Source organism: Balaenoptera musculus, chromosome 12, assembly GCF_009873245.2.
Source record: "Balaenoptera musculus isolate JJ_BM4_2016_0621 chromosome 12, mBalMus1.pri.v3, whole genome shotgun sequence".
NCBI classification, from domain to species: domain Eukaryota; kingdom Metazoa; phylum Chordata; class Mammalia; order Artiodactyla; family Balaenopteridae; genus Balaenoptera; species Balaenoptera musculus.
This window is the reverse complement of record NC_045796.1, coordinates 12,451,648-12,471,495: the sequence shown is the minus strand read 5'-3', so window position 1 is coordinate 12,471,495 and position 19,848 is coordinate 12,451,648. Positions and strand designations below refer to the sequence as shown.

Sequence of the window (19,848 nt, the reverse complement as noted above, 5' to 3'; positions counted from 1 at the left end):
ACCACACAAATCGAGTGTATGGCTTAATGAATTACCAAAGCCAAGAAATAGAACTGTACTACTGCATCCCCCCAGCCCCTTCTGTGGTGACCACTTTCCTGTGTTTAACTTGTAATAGTTTTATCACTCAATCGTGCTTCATCTCTAGATTCAAAAATTTAATTTGCCTGTTTAAAAATATTTAATATACCTTTTAATACTTTTAAAAACTGTAGATACTTCCTCTAACTCCTTATAATTTATCTATTGAATGACCTTTAAGTAGGACTTAAAGTATTTAAGTTAAATTCTACCAGCCACACACTCGCTCACAAGTTACCTTGTGTTAGCTATAATTTTGAGACTTTTTTTTTTGCAAGCATAGTGATAACACCTAATTTTAATTGAAACTTGGTAAAACCTAAAGATAGAAATAATTTAAAAGGCTAAGAAGCCAAAAAACTTCTTTTGAATGTCGACTAGCAATGGAAAGGTTGAAGTTGTCTGGCTGACGATCAAGGAGAGCTTTTCATTCTCTGATACCGTTTTGTGACGTGTGTGCTTATATATAATCATTAATTACCTATGATCATCTCTCTTCTGGACAAAGAACAGAAATCAGCTATGGCTCTGTAAGAAAAAGCAAACCCAAAACCAAAATCACGAACAAGCTTAGAAGTTGAAGTGCAAGGGCTCTGGTGTGACAGGGGTCTGCCTTTCTATTCTGGTTCTGCCACCACGTGATGCTGGGCAAGGCATCAGCTTCTCCGTCTGTACGGTGAAGATCATATTTATTAACCAAAGTCCATCCAGGGCCTTCCCTGGTGGTCCAGTGGTAAAGAATCCGCCTTCCAGTGCAGGGGACGCGGGTTCGATCCCTGGTCGGGGAAGTAAGATCCCACATGCCGCAGGGCAACTAAGCCTGCGTGCCACAACTACTGAGCTTGCGCGCCTCAACTAGAGAGCCCGCGTGTCACAAACTACAGAGCCCACACACCCTGGAGCCCGCACGCCACAACTAGAGAGAGAAAAAAAAAAAATGCATGCCACAACTAGAGAGAAGCCCGCACGCCACAACTAAGACCCGACACAGCCAAAAATATAAAGAAAAATAAATAAATAAAACTTAAAATGTCCATCCATACTTCTGTTATGAAGAATAATTACTTATTAAACTCTCTGCCTTATTATTAATCTTGATTCTTGAAAATGTTAAATCTGAGTCCTTGGTGTAAAAATAAAAAGGTGTGAAAAACAGCATACTCAGGAGCCATCAAATATAATTTCATTTACTTGTGGGTACTAATACTTTACATTTTTTACCTGATAATAGCTTATTAGCATTGATAATAATAATGATAATAATAACTAAAATGGCGAATACTCGCAGAATAACATTTAGTTCATGAAATGCTTTCATATGAACTATCTCTGTTTTAATAGAATAAAAAATCCTACCCTAATTATTTCTCCTGCTTTCAACATGTGCTAGTATCCTCTCCTCAGCCGATAGTGAAGAGGAACTTATTAAAGACGCAGGTGATGGGTGAAGAAACATAAAACATAAACATGTAGTAACGTTAACACTTTTCTATACATTTCTGGGGCTGTTTATTTTGTACAGTACCCGGTGCTTGTCATCGTCACATAAGTCTGTACCACAAAAAAATATGGGTTAAATAACGGATAAGATCATTAATCTTGACATTATTTCATGTCATTGCTTGTTAAAAAATAAATATGCAATAACCAAGTCACCAAAATGACACAGTGAATTTTGCTGCCGCCCTGAGCTAGGTCTTACTGCATAGTCACCTAAACCCACATCAGAGAGGCTTACAACATGAGTAACTCAGGTTACTCTACAGGAAGATCTTTTTTCTCTCACCTGAGTCCATACTCAGACACCTGAGAAAGTATCTCCGCGTGGCCATCCAGTGGACTGCCACAAATCCTCAACCTGTAAGCATGGTATCTAGAATATGTCCGAAGGAAGTTGTGTTAAAAGAAAAGAAAATTGAGTAACTGTTTTATCCTGCTAAGGAAGGTCGCAGTAACCTGTCATCCCAAAGGAGGCTCTGTTCTTGAGATTAAGGTCATTTAAAGGAACCCACATCTGGCTCCCTGGCCCACCTTCCACACTCCGGAGGCTCTCCTACACTCTCTTCACAGTGGGATGCTGGGAATTGAGAGACCTTCCAGCAGCTTCCACAGTTCTAGCAATTCGGGCTAGATTTGGGTTCCATCTCCTTGAGGTTTAACCCCCTCTTCTTGATTGAGTCTGGCTCCATTGGTGTCATTGTGCCTTTTGTGGCTTCATGGGTGCCACCTTCTTTCCCAGACTGTGGGAGAAGGGCCCCTACTCTGTTTTCCTCTCTAGTCCTGGAAACTTCACCCCAGCCCTTCTCAAGCTCTTCCTAGCTTTGAGCATTAGATGTGGGCATCCCATCCTCAAGAGACTTGTCTTTGGTGAGGAACCAAAATTGTCCCCAGCTTACTCTGGAGCTAAGTGCAAATTAATCTGCAGGCAGACGCTCCCTCCTGTTTGCGCTTACCATTTTGCATGACCTCCTAACAGAGCGCTTGTCACTTTGCTCTATAACTTGACAGCTTTCACAATTTTTTCCACCATCACCTACAAAAGAAAATATATTTTCCATTGCAAATCAATGCACACAGATGTATATATATATGATTGATACAGAGATATAGACATATATTCATGTGAGTTGCCTTACCTTTACTCCATGCTCTCTGATATTTTCCATTCTGTGCTATTCTGTTCTACTTTGTTCATTTATTTATTTTGAGTGCTGTTCAAGACCCACTAAACTGGTTTCATGATCTTCTATCTAATTGGGCTACAAGCTGCTGTTGGAACAACATAGTTCTGATTAGCGTGCTTGACTCCCCCCCTGCCCCATCCCTGCTAGACTGTGACCTCGCTGTGGGCAGGAGGCGGAGCTTATCCATTTCTCCTTTGTAGACTGACCACCCACCTTGGCGCCTGGCAGGTAGCAGATGCTCAGGGAAATACTAGTTGAACCAAAGAATCCAGCCTCATTTGTAAAATTTGTGAAATGGAGAGGTGCTCAGGCATACCTGTGGGACAGTTGTGAGAACAGAATGAGATCATGTATTTAAAGCAGAGAACACAGGGCCTAGTACCAACAGATGTTCAATTAACATTCATAACATGTTTCTTTCTGGTTTTCTCCAACTGGCTCACCCTTTAATTGATGATCTGAACTGCACTGCACTTTCTTTAAGTGTAATGAGAGGTTTGAAGTCCATCAGTCTGAGGCCTCCAGCCACTCAGCACTCTGAGATTTTCCAAGTGCCATGGATCCAGGGACAGATAGCCCTTCAGGGAGAGCAATTTCTTCTAGGGTTTAGCCCAGGCCAGGCTCTGGCTGAAAATAGGGGAAGGTCATGGGGGCGAGTTGGTTTTGTCACACCCTAGCGGGACTCATTTCTCCATGAAAAGCGGAGACGAGCTCATTATTAGAATTTCTTTGCAAAAATGAAAATGACTTCCGCAGTTTAAAAGACTACAAAATAAGTTTAAAATCAGCGTGAAATTTAAAGTGTTTTGTGACTCAGAAGTCTTCATAAGAGGTATTGTTTCAGAACGCCGATACCTAAATGAAGTCTGATGTAGCAGGAAGAGCACACTGGTCGAAGAACTTGTGGTTCGATCAGTAACTGGCCACTAGATTGTGGGTAGGACAGCTTCTCTGGATCTTATTTCTTCATCTGTGAAGGAGAATCCTACCCATTCCCAAGACTTTGTGATCACAAATATGAACTTTAAAGCCCTTCATTTTACATTCGCTGGATCGTATTAATCAGCAAGGAGATAACATTTCACTGAAAACGTATCTCAGCTGCAGAGTCTGAATCAAATACAGGACCTGCAACCTTTTCTCTTTATAACCATTTCTTGCTACTTTCGCGCAGCAATACTAAATGACGCTTTAGCTGACCTGATCACCAAAATGAAGGGTCAGGTTATCTGTCATCTGCATAAATGAAACTTCAAAAATCAGGCTTTTGCATGCATCGTCGCAGTAGTAATTTGTTCTGAACTGTACTTCGTCTTGTCCATGAAATGTCAGCTCTTCGTTTAATGCAGTGTGAATCGATCATTCACATATGAGTAATTTAACGAGCCCACTTGCTGTTTTCTTCCAGGACAGAATGACTCGGAAGATAATGGAGCTTCGAAGTCTAGCAGAATATGAAGTCCTTCCTCTTCGTGGACCTCGTTTAAATTTAAGGTCAGTAGTGAATTCCATTTGCTACCAGCTGGTCCCTGCCCTCTTCCCCAGCTCCTAACGAGCAGGCCGTCCTGAAGTTAGCAGAGCGGTTAGAAATGCCTCGCCTGCACTGGTATGAAAGTCAAGATTTTTTCAGATGTCTAGAAGTAAAATGCTTGGTGTGGAGAGGTTAGCAGCGCAGTTCTGTGCCCCCAGCTCCCTCATACAGAAGCTTCTCATTCGCTCCTTCTCGGCACTGCCCCTCCCCCCCACAAAGATTCTGATGGAAAAGAAAATCGGATAATAAGTGGTTCAGCTCGAAAGGTTAAGCTCCCCGCCAAAAATGTCAAACAGGACTCCCTTCCCTTTGTTGTTTTCAAAATGAACATAGAGCCAGCTTCCATGGGGCACAGAGGGTGGTGTCACATTGGTTCTTGCATAGAGAGACAAAGAAGTTGGTGTCAAAAATGGTCTTCTGCTGACTCATTTGCTCTCTGTTGCTCGTGTTTGGCTGATTATGTTAACCTTCTGGTCAATCTCCCTGCCCTGCTGTAGTTTTACCACCTTCCACCTAAAATTAGATGCATGTCCAACCACATCACTCCCCGGGAAGGCCCCTGTCTCCCCCAGGATTAAATCCAGCCTCCCAGTCTGGCTTCCAAGGGCTTTGGGGCCCATCCCTACCCCCCATCCTCAGCCTCATCTCGTGATGCCCCTTCCTCACTCCCGGGCCCATCGTCTGCTGGGTCCCTCTGTGCCTTTGCTCTCGCTGTTCTCTGTCTGGCACGATCTCGATCCCCCTCCTCCCCGCCTGCGTTGCAAGACTCACTCACGTGTCAGCCCATCTGGGCAGCCTTTCTGGGGTCCCCGGCACTGGGCGGCAGCCTCCTCCATTGTCCCTGCACGCACACCTTCATTCCTACACCCACGACATCATGTCCATATAACAGTTTTACTTTTCTCTTGAAACATGACAGCGTTTCTTGAGCCATTTGTTAGCAATGGATCCAACCAATTTTGTGAAACCACATCAGATTATTTTGAATAATTTTTTTGAGTAGAAAAAATATAACTCCTTCCCCCCAAACAGGATGATCTCTGAGGTTGATTGAGAAGAATGTGCCTCCTTTTCACCCCTGTGGGGAGTAGCATTTTGCCTGAATTCCTTTTTTTTTTTAAATTTATTTATTTTATTTATTATTTATTTTTGGCTGCGTTGGGTCTTCATTGCTGCGCGCAGGCTTTCTCTAGTTGCGGTGAGCGGGGGCCACTCTTCGTTGCGGTGCGTGGGCTTCAGTAGTTGTGGCTTGCAGGCTCTAGAACACAGGCTCAGTAGTCGTGGCGCACAGGCTTAGTTGCTCTACGGCATGTGGGATCTTCCCGGACCGGGGATCGAACCCGTGTCCCCTGCGCTGGCAGGTGGATTCTTAACCACTGCGCCACCAGGAAGTCCCTGAATTCCTATTTTTGAAAGCGCTCTTTTAAAATTTCTTGTTATTGGTAAATATCCCATTGAACTGTTATATGAACATTAAAGTTAAATACGTGGCTAATGTGAAAATGGTCTTCTTAGAGAGTTAGCTCTTTTTGTCAAATACATGAAAAAGGCCTGGGTTCAGATGAGCTGAGATGCCTGGTCAGTTCTGCGCTCTTTCCGGGCAGAGCTTGAATGTCAAGAGCTCCCCTCAGCCGCTCCCTCCACAAATAAATGTGGGGTGAAAACCTCGGTGAACTGAGGATCCCAGGTGGAGAGAATTCCATTTTTGTGGAATTTCACAGCCTGTGCTCACGGAATGGCATTCCTGAGACTGTTGCGTTTGGATAAGAAGAAAAATTCTCTGTGACCTTGAAACTTCCGTTTTGGAGGATTCCTCCTCTATGACTTCCTCGTTGTATTCATGGCTGCCCGTGGATCCAAGATCAACCATTTCTTCATGTCTGCTGAGGGACCGCAGCTTCAACATTTACTGTTTTGTTGCCACATTATTAGGAGCTGCCTCCTGGTTTGCACCGTAAAATTCTAGAGTGTAAACACTTGGACATCTATGTTCATGTGTGGCAGACTCACACTGTGGGCACACACCCCCCTTTTGTTACCTCTTTGAACTCTGAATGAGATTTCAGGAGTGTGCACCTCAGGGCTAGATCCCTATCTTTGCAGTGGGTACATACCCTACTCCACCCCGCCTGTACTTGTCCCCCTACCTGAACCTCTGAGCCAAGGGGGAATAAACCAGCACATGCCAGCCCCACCCTGGCCTACAGGCAGCCCTACCTTCCAGACAGACATGCATGTGCACACGTGCACATTCTTGCCTGCAATCTCCCCGCCCCCAGATATAATACACATACCTAAAGGTTTAAGGCTCTCCTTAAACACGCACTGGATGGGGACTTCCCTGGTGCTCCAGTGGTTAAGACTTCACGCTCCTAATGCAGGGGGCCCAGATTCGATCCCTGGTCAGGGAACTAGATCCCACATGGCGCACCTAAGAGTCCGCATGCCACAACTAAAGATCCCACATGCCACAACGAAGATCCCGCATGTGGCAACGAAGGTCCCACGTGCTGCAACTAAGACCCAGAGCAACCAAATAAATGAATAAATATTAAAAAAAAAAAACACACACTGGATGTCCACCTGGGGGTCCAAATATGGGATGAGACTGCACAAAGGCACACCTTGAGTAATTTCTGAATATTCCTCCCGTTTTTCTTTGTATATCACCCCTCCTCCCCTCCCTTAGCCAAGACGTATTTCCATGAGGCCATATATCTCCTGGCTCCTGTCTTTCTTTCTGTCATTGTCTTTTCTCCCTGGCAGAGCGCCAGCCTGAGGTCTCCCTGTGTGGATGCTACTGTGATCTGTTTTTCCAGAGGCCCACGCAGTGATTGTTCTGAGCCACTCACGCTCTGCCTCACCCTGTCACGACTGAGGCCACTGGCAGCAGACCTTGGGTCTGGATGGGAAGCCAGTCCCGAGTCCCATCATTACTTTATTCAAACCAGTTATGCTCTCTGGTACAAACAGTTCATTGTCGGCTTGAGCCAGGGACTGATCCTGTAACATCAGTTCCACTGATCTCAAGAAGACCTCTTCAGCCTAACGCAAAGTGACCTGTTGAACCACTCTCTGAGAATTTATACGAATCATATTGACCCCTCAGTCATGTCAGGTTTTATTTTTTGAGTTTAGGCAAGTCACTGTGCACAAAAAACCACTGGGTGAGTGTGTGCACATTGGCACAAAAAAATTTTAAGTCATTATTGCAGAAAATTTGGGGCCTCACCAGTGGGATCAGAATTTTGAAAGATGTGCAAAAACACATAGAGAAGAGTGAATAACCAGGGATGAACATGAGAAGGAATTTAGGACAGCAGAAGCCTTAAATGAACCTTGGTTTGCAAAAATGCAAAAGATGGTAAAAAGGACTTTGAAAACTATCTTTAGACAGAAGAAAGTGAGAATGGGGCTAATCAGTGCCCAGCTGGAGAAATTGAGCATGGGGTGGGCTGCCATTTTTTTATAGATATCACGGAGGGCATTTAATGAGCAAAGGGGTATCAAGATCAGGTGTCCCCTCCAGACCTGAGAGTCAATGATTCTAAGAAACAGACATTGAAATTCTGTATGAGGTCCACAGACATCCCAGGATGTGAACTAGTAAGATAATTCTAGAATTGGAAAGATTGCCTGCTGAAGAGTTATCGGTAATTATGGCTTTTCACCTAAAATGTTTAATGCATTTTCCACAATTACTGAATTTATTCCCAGGACATAGTTTATTCTCTGGGAGAATCCTATTCGTTCAGTGTGCTCCACCGTTAGCTGATAATACTCTGTACTTAAACAGTCCCTTTCATCTGTGAATCTCAAAGAATTTTATAAGGATTCATTAGTTCTCACATGTGACTTTGAATTTGTCTGCACACTTGTGAAATGGATAGTAAACAATTTTACACCCAGGCAAAGGCAGAATACTGAGATGGTGTCTTCTGGGTGTCCGATTGCTGGTGGCCAAGATGCCCAAATGAACTCCAGCCTCTTCCTGCCATTTAGTCCCACCCTTTATGTCAGATCTTCTGACATTCAACTATCAAAGAAGGTATGAAATTTGGGAGAATTTCCCAGACTTCTAATCAGCGTATGGGTTTGAGAATTGTGTATTCCGTCTGGCTTTGTCTTGTATTCTGTCCCACACACAAACTCACACACAAAGCCAGAGCTGTCTGGAAGGCTCTGGGACAGGACTGACCACTTTATTGTTGCCTCACCATCCCCCCTCACCCCCATGTTCCACCTTTCCAGCCCCCGTTACCACTTAACACTGTTTAACTAGTAACAGGGAATTCCTCAGGGGTCAGAGATGAAGGGAAAGCTTACCTCCCACCCCCTGCGGTTCTGACTTTGACACATTTTAATAGTTAAAATCTAAACATAACCTGATGCCTTCATTTCCTCCCCATCTGTCCCTTCTTAACCCCCTACAGTCCAGCTTGCATCCTCTCCCCTCTACCAGAGTCACTTTTTAAACGTCTTCAATGACCTCCTTGTGGAATTCCACAAGACATTTCTTGGGGTCGTTCCACTTGACCTCCTTGATACTGTTGCCCACCCTGCCCTCCTCCAAAGTCTCTTTTCCCTTGACCTCTGTGGCCCTGAAATCCCCGTTTTCCTTTCCCCTCTCTGGCCATATCTCTTTCTCATTCGGAGGACATCCAGTGCTGTGGTCCTTGAGCTTCTCGGATCCTCCCGTGGGATCAACTCTTGCCATCCTTATCTCCCACGGGATAGAGATAGCTCTCCCCGTCTCCCAGACTGAAAATCCCAGAGATCACGTTCATACTTCCCTTCCTCTCATTTTCTATATCCAGTGGCTCACGGAGTTCCTATTTTTCCCCTGAAGAAGCTCTTAGCACTTCCTGCCTCCTCAACTCGGAACCCTAGCACCCAGAGCACTGTCCCCCAAACTCTTTCGATCATGCGCATTAACAAAATCTGTACAATTCACTCTTCCAATTTTTGACTGTTTACGTATTATGTGCTGTATTAGTCTGCTAGGGCTGCCACGGTCTGGGCGGCTTAAAGAACAGAATTTTATTTTCTCACAGTTCTGGAGGCCAGAAGTCCAAGATCAAGTTGCCATCAGGGCTGGTTTCTTTTTTTTTTGTTTTAATTGTTTTTTTTTTTAAATTTAATTAATTAATTTATTTATTCTTGGCTGCACTGGATCTTCATTGCTGCGGGCGGGCTTTTGCAAACGGGGGCTACTCTTCGTTGCGGTGTGCGGGCTTCTCATTGCCGTGGCTTCTCTTGTTGCGGAGCATGGACTCTAGGCGTGTCGGCTTCAGTAGTAGTGGCACACGGGCTTAGCTGCTCCACGGCATGTGGGATCTTCCCGGACCAGGGCTCGAACCCGTGTCCCCTGCATTGGCAGGCGGATTCTTAACCACTGCGCCACCAGGGAAGCCCAGGGCTGGTTTCTGACGAGACTCTTCTTGCTTGTAGCCGGCCACCTCCTTGTATCCTCACATGGCCTCTTCTCTGTGTGTGTGCAGAAAGAGAGAGAGAGAGAAAGAGAGAGAGGCCTGGTGTCTCTTCCTCTTTTCATAAGGGTCCTATCAAAATAAGGCTGCACACGTATGACCCTATTTAACCTTTAATACCTCCTTAAGGCCCCATCTCTAAATACTGTCTCATTGGGGGTTAGGGCTTCAACATGTGAATTTGGGCACAAGTCAGTCTATAATATACATATTTTCTATTAAATGGGTATGTTCATTTAAAATACATAAAATAGACTCAAAAAAGATGAGAATTTTAATAAAGCAGAAGCTAACACACTATTGTAAGGCAATTATACTTCAATAAAGATGTTTAAAAAAAAAAAAAAAAAGATGAGAATTTTAATAAAGCAGAAGCTAACACACTATTGTAAGGCAATTATACTTCAATAAAGATGTTTAAAAAAAAAAAAAGATGAGAATTTTAAAAGTGAGTACGAGTAAGAATTCTGATATTTTCTCCCCACGCCCCAGGGCATCACCTCGGTGTACCCGGGACACACACGCAGCACTCAGAACCACGGACCTGAGCAACGACTGCAGTGTCCTGACAGATCTGACCACTGCCGAGCTTTCACGTCGTCTTCCCATCCAGCTCAGCCTCTGTATTAGCCTTTGTAGAACGGTGGTTTCTTCTTCCCCCTTCCTCAGAAAACATTGGTGCTCTGGGTTGCCCAGGAGAGGCCAGGGCAACTGCCAGCTTGACCTGCAGGGCCCTCCATGTCCCAGCGTGACCGCTGCTTCAAGCCGTTGTTCCTCCCGCCGCCTCCCGCTGTGCCCCCTTCCTCCTCCTCTGCGGGTCCGGAGCCTGTAGTTCGCATCCTCACCACCTTCCCTCTTCACTCCCACACGTTTGTCCCTCCCTCCTTGAAGCTCTGTCCCGTCCTTTGGTTCAGGCTCACCTGCCGTTCAGCAGTGTTACTTGCACTTTCATGGGTGCCATCTTTCCCCCCTCAACTGGATTACGGTCTCCAAAAGCTCATGGTCCAGGTTTCTTCTTCATTTTACATCCTCCTCTGAGCACAGACTCCGAGCCTGTCCTCTGTCACTGCAGTGCTCCTCTGTCCTCCTTCCAGTGGTTGTGGCTGGATCGAGACCACCACGGGGGCACTGGAAGCAGTGACACCATCTGACTTGCTGTGCACGCACGGCCTGGTTGTGTTCAGAGCAGGCAGCTTAACACGGCTGACTTCCTAAACCTACTCCAGCTCAGCTTCTTGCTGATGCTATTTCCCAGAATTTGGTAATATATTCTCCTAAAAATTTAATAGAAGGAAAGTTGGCTGCTCATTGAAAAGTGTACGCTTGACTGCAGACTCAGATTACCTTAATTAATGTTGACGAATGCAAGATTTATTAGCAAAGCAGCCATCTCTTTAGTGCCCAGTGGGGCTCAGGACATGCACGTAAATCATTCCGATAACAATTTCCTGGATTGAGCACTTGGCATTCACCTACCACAAGGTGCACCTATTCCCAGAGAGCAGAGCTGGGGTCCTGAGGATGATGTGAGATGATGAACACTCAGGAAACGAACGACTTTGCACACTGAAGAGGCAGCAAGCCTGGAGCTGTTTCCAAACCATGAATTCTCCTTTAAAACTCACCAGCTAATGCTGGCCTGAGAATTTCAAACCAGTGGACTAAAATGAAGATACCAACTCACTTCCTCAATTTTATCTTTATGGCCCTGTGGCTGCAATCCAGCCATCCAGTTCCCAGAGGTATGCACGGGGACCATGCCATTACTGGGATGAAGGCCTTGGAGACCTGTTAGCTGAAACCCACTCTTCTCTGTGAAATGAATGTGTGCAGGCTGCAAATTAGTTTCTTGGTCCACCTTTAGGAGGGGATTGCCCCTCACATTGAATTGTTTAATATTTAAACTCTGTAATTTTTCCTTATCTACGTGGTAAACTTGGCAGACTCAGCGAATGTTATAATTGTGCCCAGAGTCCAAAAGTCATTTCATAGTATATGTTTCAAGTATAATGTGGTTCAGTGTCCTGAACCAAGATTATCTCGCTCCCCTCTTTGAGTATTACACAGTAGCCAAGGATACTAACTGGCCCTGTGGGTGACACCCACGTAATCTGCAGAGACCATGCGGGTAACACTCAGGCCATGTTTGTCAGATTAAAGTATAACTGCAACAATCCTGGAACGGTTAGTTGTCGATTTTCTCTTGGTTTCTTCATACTTTTGCATAAGAGCTACCTGTATGTCTTACATGGAAAGCAAAGGGCTGAGGTGGAGAGAGGGACGGACCTGGGAAAGGCCGCGGGACACATAGAAATGTCTGCTAGTTGAATATTTCTTTGAGATTTTTGTTCTTCTCATTTTCACAAGAGACCCACAGAGAGGGAATTCCCTGGCGGTCCAGTGGTTAGGACTCCGTGCTTCCACGGCTGAGGGCCCAGGTTTGATCCCTGGTTGGGGAACTAAGATCCCACAAGCCACACAGTGAGGCCAAAAAAAAATTAAAAAAAAAAAAAAAAGATAGACCCACAGAGAAAGAAGGAAAGAAGGAGGGTGGGGGAGAGGAGAGAGGGAGGGAAGGATCAAGAAAAGGAGACACAGAAGAAAAAGAATGAAAGGAAAGGAAGGGAGGAAGAAGAGAAAGAAAGAAAGAAAGTCTCCCCGTGGATCCCATGCGGTTTTGTGAGGCCACCTCTTGGAGGAGAGTTTAACTCAGGACACAGCTTCTCCTCGCAGCCTCCCTCCACCGTGGCTGTTGGCAGGGGCCGCAGGGACATTACAGACGCCACCAGAGAGGGCTGCGGGGCCGGCCTTCTTGCTTCTCCGGGCCCTCGGCTGAGGCCCGTGTGGGGAATAGCCACGTGGGTTGCCAAGTCAAGCATTTTCAGGGCCTGAGTCACACAGACAGAGCTTTAACTCTGTGAACACAAAGCAGGCAAATAAAGACCAAAATGCCAATCCCAGAAGGCGAGGGAATGATCATTAAGTGCCACTACAGGCCCTCAGGGTAATTCTCTGCACTGTTCTGTTCTGGACGAGGGTAACGCAAACTCCTACAGCCTTGGTGAGTATCAGGCCTCCTCACTGTTTTCTTGAAAGCCTGCTTGGAAGCATAAGGGCGCAAACCAGGACGGAGTTCGGAAAGTCTGCGTTCATCGTTGGGGTTTAATTAAAACACACTGAGCCTTGCAGAAGCTTGTGGTTTAGAGTAATGGAAAATTTAGGGAATCAGAAACAGAGACAGATCTGAGGAAGAAAGGTCTGATTTTCTCCTCAAGCCTCTGGATTTCTTGCCTTCCATTTCCTCCCAGACTTGTAGTTGACACCTTCTTAAACACGTGAATTATTTTTCTAATAAAGGATTAATCAATTTCATAATCACAAGTATTTGGTATTTACTTATACAGAGGCATTATCCAAATGTTCATACTATTTCATATTCCCTTCTATTAGGTTAATTTATAAACATATATTTATCATACACCTCCCATGTGCAAAGCAAATGAAGGGTGCAAGGGGTACAATTGTGAGCAAAACTAGACTGGCCTGGCCCCCTTCCTCATGGAGCTTTTTTTTTTTTTTTTTAAATTTATTTATTTTAGCTGCATTGGGTCTTCATTGCTGTGCGCGGGCTTTCTCTAGTTGCGGTGAGCAGGGGCTACTCTTCGTTGTGGTGCATGGGCTTCTCATTGCAGTGGCTTCTCTTGTTGTGGAGCATGACTTCTAGAGCTCAGGCTCAGTAGTTGTGGTGTGCGGACTCAGTAGTTGTGGCTTGAAGGCTCTAGAGCGCAGGCTCAGTAGTTGTGGTGCACGGGCTTAGCTGCTCAGCGGCACGTGGGATCTTCCCGGACCAGGGCTCGAACCCGTGTCCCCTGCATTGGCAGGCGGATTCTTAACCACTGTGCCACCAGGGAAGCCTGCAAAGTAAGATTTTTAAGAACATTATTTTCCGGGCATTCTTGTCAAAATCAATGTACAAGCAATCAATCAATTGGTCAAACCAAACAAACTCGATCCTGTGTTGGGGGTTAGGGGCTAATATCAGGCAGGTCTATGAGAAGTTTTATTCATCATCATAGCCCCTACTCCCCAGAGCAATAAATAATGATACAATACTCCTTACACACAGCTGGCTGTGTCAGTGACCTTAGTCAAGTCATTTGATTTCTTACTTTCCTTATCTGTGAAGTGAGGGTTTGGGCTTAATGGTCTTTTTTTAGGCACCTTTTTTATTACTATCAACACACTAAGCAGGTACCTGCAGTGGTGGCCAGTGCTTTTACACTTTCCTGTCCACGCCACCCTCCCACATACGACACAAACATTGGCCACCAGGAGATTAAAGGCAGAGAGAAGGAAGAAATAGGATAAGCACAGCAGAAACATGTCAAGTAAATTATGCCTTCTGACTCGAATTCTAATTATTTTCTCTTGTCTTCCTTCTTCTACTAAATCCTGTTCTTCTTTCTTCTGTTATGTAGTGATTGAGTTCATCATCTTTAAGTCATTCATTCATTTGTGGAACACTTCAGAGTGTCCAGTATATTCCAGGACAGGACTGTGTGTTGAGGATGTGGACATGAACAGTTTGACCTCATATGGTTTTCCCTCTACTAAAATCAGTACATTTTACCCAAAATAGTCCGTTGACACACTTTTCAATTCTAGGCTCCTCCTCCTGAAAGGCTAGTGTGGAAAATATTTTGCAAACATAATGACCAAAAAAAATACTAGTCTTTTTTTCTTCTTTGAGCTATATCTAATTGCTTACATTTCAAACCTAAATTTTTGAAAGACAGACCCTACACAGTCATCCATTACTCTTGTCCACACGCGTAAACAAATAAAACTCATAGTTGCGTCGTCATACGTGCCTTTCCTGTCGTCCGTAATAATGTTCCCTGGGAAGAAGTAAGACAGGTGGAATTTTTAAAGTTTTTTGAATCTCTAGTGACAGAGATGCTTATGGTCATTTTACAACACCTACTGTATACCAGATAATAAGTGTATACTGATTAATTTTCTGTTTTGGTAAATAACTTTCAGAGAATGGCAGTATATCTTCAGAGGATGATAGATGAAGGACCTCCCTTTAAAAACAATATTTCAAACTAATTTTCCCCTAATTATATTGGAAGGTTTTTAATGACAAAGTTCATGAAACGGTCATTGGACTTCAAAACTTCTCCTTGCTCTGTTGATATGACTTAAACGTTTTAAACTAAGAGGGTATCTGGATTTATGAGCTTCCACCTACGTCTTGGATTTAAAGGGGGAAAAAAAAGGTGTTTGGATTTATCTTCATGACCGATTTTATATTCAAGAGAGAACTCTGTTGTGATGTTGCTTTCCTCAACTATTGTTCATTTCACACAATTTGAGCAGATTTTTAATTTATTTTTAAATTTTTAAAAAATTTAAATTAAAAAAATTTTTTTGGCCAAGCTGCGTGGCATGCAGGACCTTAGTTCCCCAACCAGGGATCTAAACTCTGCCCCCTGCAGTGGAAGCGCGGTGCCCTAACCACTGGACCGCTAGGGAATTCCCATGAACAGATTTTTTTAAACTATTTTGTTCAAGTAGAGTTGATTGACCATGTTGCATTATGAACAGATTTTTTTTTTTTTTTTTTTTTTATTTATTTTTGGCTGTGTTGGGTCTTCGTTTCTGTGCAAGGGCTTTCTCTAGTTGCCGCAAGCGGGGGCCACTCTTCATCGCGGTGCGCGGGCCTCTCACTTTCGCGGCCTCTCTTGTTGCGGAGCACAAGCTCCAGATGCGCAGGCTCAGTAGTTGTGGCTCACGGGCCCAGTTGCTCCGTGGCATGTGGGATCTTCCCAGACCAGGGCTCGAACCCATGTCCCCTGCATTAGCAGGCAGATTCTCAACCACTGCGCCACCAGGGAAGCCCTATGAACAGATTTTTAATTAAGGTTTACAGGTGAGTCACCATAAAAATGATGCAAACTCTTCTCCCCCCTACGGTGAAGCCATCGGTGGACCCTGCCCTTGTTTTGTGTGAAGAGGCCGTGAGTGAGTGTCGGAATGTCCCCTCCCCTCACCCCACATCTGAGAGGGGCATTGCCTGCTGTTTCTCCTCCTCAGTTTAAAAAGATCCTTCTGGGGCTTCCCTGGTGGCGCAGTGGTTAAGAATCCGACTGCCAATGCAGGGGACACAGGTTCGAGCCCTGGTCCGGGAAGACCCCACATGCTGCGGAGCAACTAAGCCCGTGCACCACAGCTACTGAGCCCGTGCACCACAACTACTGAGCTTGTGCTCTAGAGCCTGAGAGCAACAACTACTGAAGCCCACGTGCCTAGAGCCCATGCTCCACAAGAAGAGAAGCCACCGCAATGAGAAGCCTGTGCACTGCAATGAAGAGTAGCCCCCACTCACTACAACTAGAGAAAGCCCGTGCGCAGCAACGAAGACCCAATGCAGCCAAAAATAAATAAATAAATAAATAAATAAATAAATAAATAAATAAATAAATATTAAAAAAAAAAAAAAAGATCCTCTGGACTTCCCCATCACCAAGACACTCAACTATCATGATGACTAAATTAAAGCAACTTGAAGAATTGTTTTTACTTTATTGTCTGCATAAACTAACAACCCCAAGAACTTGCAGGGAGAGTTTAAGGGTGGGTAAACCACACACGTGACTGTGAGAGGGACGGGAGGTCTCCTGGAGCATTTTCCCCGGAAGGTCGGCAGAAATGTGAACCAGTAATTCCTTCAGAAGACAAGCTGCTGTGTCTGTGAGGAAGGAAGAGTGCGGCATTCAGCCTCCCTGAGCCTCAAGATGCTGGGCAGGCAGCACACGGGCCCACGGTGCTCAAGGCGCCCACTATTATACAGACTTCCTGTTTCTGATTTCAGGCCTTTCAGAAAATTTCCTGTGAAATGGAAATCCTGACTGGTCTTTTCTGGTGCATTCTTGCTACATGGTAGAGAGCTAATTTCATATCATTGAGGAAGCTTTTCCCAAAGGGACTGAAACCGGGCTGCTGGAGAAAGTATAAAAACACACGCGTGGGAGACAGGTCAGCACTCAGGCCCAGCTGCACTGGGTGACTGAACGCTTCACACGCCGCAGAGGAACTCGGAGCCCCAGCACGCAGCCCTGCGCAGGGCGACTTTCAAAAGCTGCAGCAGGCCAGTTTCCTTCTGCGTTGAAGAATCACCTCCTTCAAAACCCTTGGGAGTTCTCAAACTTCCATATCTATATCATGAATTACATACAACACCAGTTCTCCTTTTGGAAAATTTGATATTTAAACACTAATGATGTTAATATTTAAAAAAAAAACGTGTACATGTCACAGGCAGGGAACGTGCCAAACATCACCCACACGACTCTTCACAACAACCTCACAAAGTAGGAATAGCCCCACTTTACCCATGAGGAAACTGAGGCCAAAAAAAAAAAAAACAAAACTGAGGCCAGAGGAAGAGGCAGTCATTAACCCAAAGCCAAACAGCTAAGAAGCAGCGGAAGCAGGATTGCCATCAACTCCATTTGACTCCAGAGCTCATGATCTCAGTGAGTTTATGCTGTATTGCCTCAGTGTAAGTGATACAAACAGCTGCTCTAGTTAATGATTGACTTATGCAAGTGAGGACAGCTTGCGTGTATTTATTCTGACGAGAGTTTATGGTACCATATCCAAATGCGTCTGCATTTCCTCAGCAAGGATGGGAGCAGAGAAGCTAAGTGCAGACGGTTTGCTTGTCCTCTTATTATCTGGAATATCCTCTACTCCGAATGTCTAATTTTCTTGTCCCTGTCTTTTCATGACCACTGAATCAACAGCCACGTTTGTCCCTGTCCTTTAAATAGTGTATGTGTTTTGGAGTAACCAGAAAACAAAGCTACATAAAGAAAACACGAAGAATGTTTTCTGGTGGAGATTGTATTGCAGAATCAAGCTTGGAAATGTGACATAATTTCCAGTTTCCCCGTTGATTGAGGCTCTGATGTAAGGGGATTTTTTTTCTTTTTTTACTTGATTTATTTATTTTTGGCTGCGTTGGGTCTTTGTTGCTGTGCACGGGCTTTCTCTAGTTGCGGCGAGCGGGGGCCACTCTTTCGTTGCGGTGCTCAGGCTTCTCACTGCGGTGGCTTCTCTTGTTGTGGAGCACGGGCTGTAGGTGCACGGGCTTCAGTAGTTGTGGCACGTGGGCTCAGTAGTTGTGGCGCACGGGCTTAGTTTCTCGGTGGCATGTGGGATCTTCCCGGACCAGGGCTCGAACCTGTGTCCTCTGCATTGGCAGGCAGATTCCCAACCACAGCACCACCAGGGAAGCCCTAAGGGGATGTTTTACAAAGTCCTTTTTAGTGGCAACTCAGACACACCTTCAGGTAGAGACGTGCCACTTGGGCATCAAGCAGAGGCTTAGCTGTCTGAAAGCCACCAGCCTGATGGAGAAGGAATGACTCCGAACCCCCAGGCTGGGCTTGTTTGCTTTCCTCCTGGAGGATAATAGGATGCTAAGTATTGGGTTTAGCTGCCCCTCTCCCCCGGCCCCCAGAATGGTCCGGAACAGGATCAGCCTCACAGCCATCATGCTCCGGACTGGAACTTCCTCTAAGGCAGAGCCACGTCGTTACATCCCCAAGGACGTGCACTGCGCCTGGAGCAGCCGATGGATGAAGGCGTAGCTAAACGAGTGGGGCTGTTTGAGCACAGGGAAGATCCAGTGGCTTCTGGCTCTCAATGTCACCCTATGTTTGTGAAGATGTTCCCATAGAAGAAGGTTTCAGTCTGTATGTTGGAAACTCATGGGCCAGACTTTCAAACAATGAAAGAATTCAATAAAAGGATTGGAAGTTAAGAAGATTTCCAAGAAAGATTTCTCTGCACAGATAAATTGACAGTGTTGCTTGAATAAGAGTCTTCCTTGTGTTTCCCCCATTACCAAATTCTTGGTACTTTAAGCTGGCCCTAAGTCTATAGCCCGTACTCTAGAATTTAGAGCCCCAAGCAAAAGCCATGCTGGGGTATATGCCAAATTAAGTAAACCACTGTGCCTAAATATAAATATAAACGCCTGAATGTAAATATCAAAGTTTATTAGGACAACTTGTAGCAGCTTCAGCAAAGGGTGTATGACAGTACACATAGGGTAATGACATTGAAACCATTTTTTGTTTAGAAATAAAATGACTATTTTCTATAGATGATAACACACCCCATAATCATTTATCAAAGTAGTTTTTCCCATGTTGCTTTTCTTTCAAACAGGTAAGTGGCGTGATGGATCTTTACACGTTGGACACTGTCTATATTGTGATAAACATTCATGAAAACACCGTGGTCCTTGGGGTATTTTCAGGGCACCAACAGCACTGTGCCTACCAGGGGCCCTGGTGGTCTTTTCCAGATCTTGCCCACGGCGCCTGGAGGGGTCAGGCCGAGGCGTGTCCATGAGGGGGCTTCCTAGAGCCAGCTCCGACTTTTAGATTTTATCCCATTGATATCTAGATCCAAGATCTTTCCTCTCCAAGGAGGAATTCTGAAAGTGTCTGCTCTCAGCCTGGCTCTACCGTGTCATTACGGTAGACGATTCAATCTGACTTTCATAATATTGTAACATGGAGATGAAATTTCCTCACTCACCTTAACTACTGGTGGAATCTCCTGCAGCCAGAAACGATCATTACCCTTTGCTCGTTCTCTTCCCCTGGCACTTACCACAGTCTGTCTGGTAAGATAGATATTTATGTGCACGTCTTATTACATCTTCGACTCCTTTAACTATCTATCAGTTCTTTATGTACCTGTTTTCCTTAGAACCTGCTTCGGAGGTCAGGAGACTTGGATTTGAATGCTGGCTTTATTATTTCTACTGCCATGAAAACTTGGACAAGCTATTTTCCCTCCCTTAGCTTTAGTTGTCTCTTCTGCAAAATAGGGAGAATGAAGTTTCTACCTCTGTGAGTTGCTTTGAAGATTAGATAGCACTTGTGAAATGCTTCTGTTGATGCCTGGCACACTGTAACAACCAATAACTATCATCTGTCATTCGTAATGATATTCTGGAGTAGAACCAAGCCTTGGTCCG

The 19,848-nt window shown here is 44.9% G+C and overlaps 1 protein-coding gene across 2 annotated transcripts in view; it reads left to right on the top strand.

Moving 5' to 3' along the window:
* Positions 1-19,848, top strand: part of SCAF8 (SR-related CTD associated factor 8) — a 201,286-nt gene that overhangs the window by 168,351 nt on the left and 13,087 nt on the right. For both annotated transcript variants that reach the window (XR_005022199.1, XR_005022198.1), the window contains exon 21: positions 4,174-4,259. The gene's annotated coding sequence lies outside the window, so the exon portion shown is untranslated. The remainder of the gene's footprint in view (positions 1-4,173; positions 4,260-19,848) is intronic.